Genomic DNA, 8,330 nt, shown 5'->3' with positions numbered 1-8,330 from the left:
CGTCGCTACTAAATACTCGGATCTCTATAACGGCTTATATTGAGGAGATTAAGAAAGTTGCTGTTGGCTCATTTTATCTCCTCTGGGTGCCCAATAGTTGGTTTCTGACGTACCACAAAATGATTCCTGCCATCCCCCCACCGTCCCATTGAGATGGTGGCACACAAGTTTCGTCGCGATTAATATCTGGAGGCCTCATGCACTCTTCTCCGCCAGAGACTAGCACGGCCGTTGTCGCCACATGGCGGCACTCCTGGGGCTTCAATGCATGTATCCGATGCACCACTGTCTGTTTTCTGTAACCGTAGCACTCTCCCATTGAAGAAGAGTTGTACAGTTTGCGTCGCTACTAAATACTCGGATCTCTATAACGGCTTATATTGAGGAGATTAACAAAGTTGCTGTTGGCACATTTTATCTCCTCTGGGTGCCCAATAGTTGGTTTCTGACGTACCACAAAATGATTCCTGCCATCCTCCCACCGTCCCATTGAGATGGTGGCACACAAGTTTCGTCGCGATTAATATCTGGAGGCCTCATGCACTCTTCTCCGCCAGAGACTAGCACGGCCGTTGTCGCCACATGGCGGCACTCCTGGGGCTTCAATGCATGTATCCGATGCACCACTGTCTGTTTTCTGTAACCGTAGCACTCTCCCATTGAAGAAGAGTTGTACAGTTTGCGTCGCTACTAAATACTCGGATCTCTATAACGGCTTATATTGAGGAGATTAACAAAGTTGCTGTTGGCTCATTTTATCTCCTCTGGGTGCCCAATAGTTGGTTTCTGACGTACCACAAAATGATTCCTGCCATCCTCCCACCGTCCCATTGGGATGGTGGCACACAAGTTTCGTCGCGATTAATATCTGGAGGCCTCATGCACTCTTCTCCGCCAGAGACTAGCACGGCCGTTGTCGCCACATGGCGGCACTCCTGGGGCTTCAATGCATGTATCCGATGCACCACTGTCTGTTTTCTGTAACCGTAGCACTCTCCCATTGAAGAAGAGTTGTACAGTTTGCGTCGCTACTAAATACTCGGATCTCTATAACGGCTTATATTGAGGAGATTAACAAAGTTGCTGTTGGCTCATTTTATCTCCTCTGGGTGCCCAATACTTGGTTTCTGACGTACCACAAAATGATTCCTGCCATCCTCCCACCGTCCCATTGAGATGGTGGCACACAAGTTTCGTCGCGATTAATATCTGGAGGCCTCATGCACTCTTCTCCGCCAGAGACTAGCACGGCCGTTGTCGCCACATGGCGGCACTCCTGGGGCTTCAATGCATGTATCCGATGCGCCACTGTCTGTTTTCTGTAACAGTAGCACTCTCCCATTGAAGAAGAGTTGTACAGTTTGCGTCGCTACTAAATACTCGGATCTCTATAACGGCTTATATTGAGGAGATTAACAAAGTTGCTGTTGGCTCATTTTATCTCCTCTGGGTGCCCAATACTTGGTTTCTGACGTACCACAAAATGATTCCTGCCATCCTCCCACCGTCCCATTGAGATGGTGGCACACAAGTTTCGTCGCGATTAATATCTGGAGGCCTCATGCACTCTTCTCCGCCAGAGACTAGCACGGCCGTTGTCGCCACATGGCGGCACTCCTGGGGCTTCAATGCATGTATCCGATGCACCACTGTCTGTTTTCTGTAACCGTAGCACTCTCCCATTGAAGAAGAGTTGTACAGTTTGCGTCGCTACTAAATACTCGGATCTCTATAACGGCTTATATTGAGGAGATTAACAAAGTTGCTGTTGGCTCATTTTATCTCCTTTGGGTGCCCAATACTTGGTTTCTGACGTACCACAAAATGATTCCTGCCATCCTCCCACCGTCCCATTGAGATGGTGGCACACAAGTTTCGTCGCGATTAATATCTGGAGGCCTCATGCACTCTTCTCCGCCAGAGACTAGCACGGCCGTTGTCGCCACATGGCGGCACTCCTGGGGCTTCAATGCATGTATCCGATGCACCACTGTCTGTTTTCTGTAACCGTAGCACTCTCCCATTGAAGAAGAGTTGTACAGTTTGCGTCGCTACTAAATACTCGGATCTCTATAACGGCTTATATTGAGGAGATTAACAAAGTTGCTGTTGGCTCATTTTATCTCCTCTGGGTGCCCAATAGTTGGTTTCTGACGTACCACAAAATGATTCCTGCCATCCTCCCACCGTCCCATTGAGATGGTGGCACACAAGTTTCGTCGCGATTAATATCTGGAGGCCTCATGCACTCTTCTCCGCCAGAGACTAGCACGGCCGTTGTCGCCACATGGCGGCACTCCTGGGGCTTCAATGCATGTATCCGATGCACCACTGTCTGTTTTCTGTAACCGTAGCACTCTCCCATTGAAGAAGAGTTGTACAGTTTGCGTCGCTACTAAATACTCGGATCTCTATAACGGCTTATATTGAGGAGATTAAGAAAGTTGCTGTTGGCTCATTTTATCTCCTCTGGGTGCCCAATGGTTGGTTTCTGACGTACCACAAAATGATTCCTGCCATCCTCCCACCGTCCCATTGAGATGGTGGCACACAAGTTTCGTCGCGATTAATATCTGGAGGCCTCATGCACTCTTCTCCGCCAGAGACTAGCACGGCCGTTGTCGCCACATGGCGGCACTCCTGGGGCTTCAATGCATGTATCCGATGCACCACTGTCTGTTTTCTGTAACCGTAGCACTCTCCCATTGAAGAAGAGTTGTACAGTTTGCGTCGCTACTAAATACTCGGATCTCTATAACGGCTTATATTGAGGAGATTAACAAAGTTGCTGTTGGCTCATTTTATCTCCTCTGGGTGCCCAATAGTTGGTTTCTGACGTACCACAAAATGATTCCTGCCATCCTCCCACCGTCCCATTGAGATGGTGGCACACAAGTTTCGTCGCGATTAATATCTGGAGGCCTCATGCACTCTTCTCCGCCAGAGACTAGCACGGCCGTTGTCGCCACATGGCGGCACTCCTGGGGCTTCAATGCATGTATCCGATGCACCACTGTCTGTTTTCTGTAACCGTAGCACTCTCCCATTGAAGAAGAGTTGTACAGTTTGGGTCGCTACTAAATACTCGGATCTCTATAACGGCTTATATTGAGGAGATTAACAAAGTTGCTGTTGGCTCATTTTATCTCCTCTGGGTGCCCAATACTTGGTTTCTGACGTACCACAAAATGATTCCTGCCATCCCCCCACCGTCCCATTGAGATGGTGGCACACAAGTTTCGTCGCGATTAATATCTGGAGGCCTCATGCACTCTTCTCCGCCAGAGACTAGCACGGCCGTTGTCGCCACATGGCGGCACTCCTGGGGCTTCAATGCGTGTATCCGATGCACCACTGTCTGTTTTCTGTAACCGTAGCACTCTCCCATTGAAGAAGAGTTGTACAGTTTGCGTCGCTACTAAATACTCGGATCTCTATAACGGCTTATATTGAGGAGATTAACAAAGTTGCTGTTGGCTCATTTTATCTCCTCTGGGTGCCCAATACTTGGTTTCTGACGTACCACAAAATGATTCCTGCCATCCTCCCTCCGTCCCATTGAGATGGTGGCACACAAGTTTCGTCGCGATTAATATCTGGAGGCCTCATGCACTCTTCTCCGCCAGAGACTAGCACGGCCGTTGTCGCCACATGGCGGCACTCCTGGGGCTTCAATGCGTGTCTCCGATGCACCACTGTCTGTTTTCTGTAACCGTAGCACTCTCCCATTGAAGAAGAGTTGTACAGTTTGCGTCGCTACTAAATACTCAGATCTCTATAACGGCTTATATTGAGGAGATTAACAAAGTTGCTGTTGGCTCATTTTATCTCCTCTGGGTGCCCAATACTTGGTTTCTGACGTACCACAAAATGATTCCTGCCATCCTCCCACCGTCCCATTGAGATGGTGGCACACAAGTTTCGTCGCGATTAATATCTGGAGGCCTCATGCACTCTTCTCCGCCAGAGACTAGCACGGCCGTTGTCGCCACATGGCGGCACTCCTGGGGCTTCAATGCGTGTCTCCGATGCACCACTGTCTGTTTTCTGTAACCGTAGCACTCTCCCATTGAAGAAGAGATGTACAGTTTGGTCGCTACTAAATACTCGGATCTCTATAACGGCTTATATTGAGGAGATTAACAAAGTTGCTGTTGGCTCATTTTATCTCCTCTGGGTGCCCAATACTTGGTTTCTGACGTACCACAAAATGATTCCTGCCATCCTCCCACCGTCCCATTGAGATGGTGGCACACAAGTTTCGTCGCGATTAATATCTGGAAGCCTCATGCACTCTTCTCCGCCAGAGACTAGCACGGCCGTTGTCGCCACATGGCGGCACTCCTGGGGCTTCAATGCGTGTCTCCGATGCACCACTGTCTGTTTTCTGTAACCGTAGCACTCTCCCATTGAAGAAGAGTTGTACAGTTTGCGTCGCTACTAAATACTCGGATCTCTATAACGGCTTATATTGAGGAGATTAACAAAGTTGCTGTTGGCTCATTTTATCTCCTCTGGGTGCCCAATACTTGGTTTCTGACGTACCACAAAATGATTCCTGCCATCCTCCCACCGTCCCATTGAGATGGTGGCACACAAGTTTCGTCGCGATTAATATCTGGAGGCCTCATGCACTCTTTTCCGCCAGAGACTAGCACGGCCGTTGTCGCCACATGGCGGCACTCCTGGGGCTTCAATGCGTGTCTCCGATGCACCACTGTCTGTTTTCTGTAACCGCAGCACTCTCCCATTGAAGAAGAGTTGTACAGTTTGCGTCGCTACTAAATACTCGGATCTCTATAACGGCTTATATTGAGGAGATTAACAAAGTTGCTGTTGGCTCATTTTATCTCCTCTGGGTGCCCAATACTTGGTTTCTGACGTACCACAAAATGATTCCTGCCATCCTCCCACCGTCCCATTGAGATGGTGGCACACAAGTTTCGTCGCGATTAATATCTGGAGGCCTCATGCACTCTTCTCCGCCAGAGACTAGCACGGCCGTTGTCGCCACATGGCGGCACTCCTGGGGCTTCAATGCGTGTCTCCGATGCACCACTGTCTGTTTTCTGTAACCGTAGCACTCTCCCATTGAAGAAGAGTTGTACAGTTTGCGTCGCTACTAAATACTCGGATCTCTATAACGGCTTATATTGAGGAGATTAACAAAGTTGCTGTTGGCTCATTTTATCTCCCCTGGGTGCCCAATACTTGGTTTCTGACGTACCACAAAATGATTCCTGCCATCCTCCCACCGTCCCATTGAGATGGTGGCACACAAGTTTCGTCGCGATTAATATCTGGAGGCCTCATGCACTCTTCTCCGCCAGAGACTAGCACGGCCGTTGTCGCCACATGGCGGCACTCCTGGGGCTTCAATGCGTGTCTCCGATGCACCACTGTCTGTTTTCTGTAACCGTAGCACTCTCCCATTGAAGAAGAGTTGTACAGTTTGCGTCGCTACTAAATACTCGGATCTCTATAACGGCTTATATTGAGGAGATTAACAAAGTTGCTGTTGGCTCATTTTATCTCCTCTGGGTGCCCAATACTTGGTTTCTGACGTACCACAAAATGATTCCTGCCATCCTCCCACCGTCCCATTGAGATGGTGGCACACAAGTTTCGTCGCGATTAATATCTGGAGGCCTCATGCACTCTTCTCCGCCAGAGACTAGCACGGCCGTTGTCGCCACATGGCGGCACTCCTGGGGCTTCAATGCATGTATCCGATGCACCACTGTCTGTTTTCTGTAACCGTAGGACTCTCCCATTGAAGAAGAGTTGTACAGTTTGCGTCGCTACTAAATACTCGGATCTCTATAACGGCTTATATTGAGGAGATTAACAAAGTTGCTGTTGGCTCATTTAATCTCCCCTGGGTGCCCAATACTTGGTTTCTGACGTACCACAAAATGATTCCTGCCATCCTCCCACCGTCCCATTGAGATGGTGCCACACAAGTTTCGTCGCGATTAATATCTGGAGGCCTCATGCACTCTTCTCCGCCAGAGACTAGCACGGCCGTTGTCGCCACATGGCGGCACTCCTGGGGCTTCAATGCATGTATCCGATGCACCACTGTCTGTTTTCTGTAACCGTAGCACTCTCCCATTGAAGAAGAGTTGTACAGTTTGCGTCGCTACTAAATACTCGGATCTCTATAACGGCTTATATTGAGGAGATTAACAAAGTTGCTGTTGGCTCATTTAATCTCCTCTGGGTGCCCAATAGTTGGTTTCTGACGTACCACAAAATGATTCCTGCCATCCTCCCACCGTCCCATTGAGATGGTGGCACAGAAGTTTCGTCGCGATTAATATCTGGAGGCCTCATGCACTCTTCTCCGCCAGAGACTAGCACGGCCGTTGTCGCCACATGGCGGCACTCCTGGGGCTTCAATGCATGTATCCGATGCACCACTGTTTGTTTTCTGTAACCGTAGGACTCTCCCATTGAAGAAGAGTTGTACAGTTTGCGTCGCTACTAAATACTCGGATCTCTATAACGGCTTATATTGAGGAGATTAACAAAGTTGCTGTTGGCTCATTTTATCTCCTCTGGGTGCCCAATACTTGGTTTCTGACGTACCACAAAATGATTCCTGCCATCCTCCCACCGTCCCATTGAGATGGTGCCACACAAGTTTCGTCGCGATTAATATCTGGAGGCCTCATGCACTCTTCTCCGCCAGAGACTAGCACGGCCGTTGTCGCCACATGGCGACACTCCTGGGGCTTCAATGCATGTATCCGATGCACCACTGTCTGTTTTCTGTAACCGTAGGACTCTCCCATTGAAGAAGAGTTGTACAGTTTGCGTCGCTACTAAATACTCGGATCTCTATAACGGCTTATATTGAGGAGATTAACAAAGTTGCTGTTGGCTCATTTTATCTCCTCTGGGTGCCCAATACTTGGTTTCTGACGTACCACAAAATGATTCCTGCCATCCTCCCACCGTCCCATTGAGATGGTGCCACACAAGTTTCGTCGCGATTAATATCTGGAGGCCTCATGCACACTTCTCCGCCAGAGACTAGCACGGCCGTTGTCGCCACATGGCGGCACTCCTGGGGCTTCAATGCATGTATCCGATGCACCACTGTCTGTTTTCTGTAACCGTAGCACTCTCCCATTGAAGAAGAGTTGTACAGTTTGCGTCGCTACTAAATACTCGGATCTCTATAACGGCTTATATTGAGGAGATTAACAAAGTTGCTGTTGGCTCATTTAATCTCCCCTGGGGGCCCAATAGTTGGTTTCTGACGTCCAACAAAATGATTCCTACCATTCCCCCACCGTCCCATTGAGATGGTGGCACAGAAGTTTCGTCGCGATTAATATCTGGAGGCCTCATGCACTCTTCTCCGCCAGAGACTAGCACGGCCGTTGTCGCCACATGGCAGCTCTCCTGATGCTCCAGTGGCATGTCTCCGATGCACCACTGTCTGTTTTCTGTAACCGTAGCACTCTTCCAATGCCGAGGAGTTATACAATTTGAGTCGCTATTAAATACTTTGATCTCCATAACGACTTATATTGAGGAGATTAACAAAGTTGCTGTTGCCTCATTTAATCTCTTCTGGGAGCCCAATAGGTGGTTTCTGACGTACCACAGAATGATTCCTGCCATCCTCCCACCGTCCCATTGAGATGGTGGCACACAAGTTTCGTCGCGATTAATATCTGGAGGCCTCATGCACTCTTCTCCGCCAGAGACTAGCACGGCAGTTGTCGCCACATGGCAGCTCTCCTGATGCTCCAGTGGCATGTCTCCGATGCACCACTGTCTGTTTTCTGTAACCGTAGCACTCTTCCGATGCCGAGGAGTTATACAATTTGAGTCGCTATTAAATACTATGATCTCCATAACGACTTATATTGAGGAGATTAACAAAGTTGCTGTTGCCTCATTTAATCTCTTCTGGGAGCCCAATAGGTGGTTTCTGACGTACCACTGAATGATTCCTGCCATCCTCCCACCGTCCCATTGAGATGGTGGCACACAAGTTTCGTCGCGATTAATATCTGGAGGCCTCATGCACTCTTCTCCGCCAGAGACTAGCACGGCCGTTGTCGCCACATGGTGGCACTCCTGGGGCTTCAATGCATGTATCCGATGCACCACTGTCTGTTTTCTGTAACCGTAGCACTCTCCCATTGAAGAAGAGTTGTACAGTTTGCGTCGCTACTAAATACTCGGATCTCTATAACGGCTTATATTGAGGAGATTAACAAAGTTGCTGTTGGCTCATTTAATCTCCTCTGGGTGCCCAATAGTTGATTTCTGACGTACCACAAAATGATTCCTGCCATCCTCCCACCGTC

This window comes from Schistocerca piceifrons, chromosome 1, assembly GCF_021461385.2.
Source record: "Schistocerca piceifrons isolate TAMUIC-IGC-003096 chromosome 1, iqSchPice1.1, whole genome shotgun sequence".
Taxonomy (NCBI): domain Eukaryota; kingdom Metazoa; phylum Arthropoda; class Insecta; order Orthoptera; family Acrididae; genus Schistocerca; species Schistocerca piceifrons.
Note: the sequence above shows the minus strand (reverse complement) of the source record.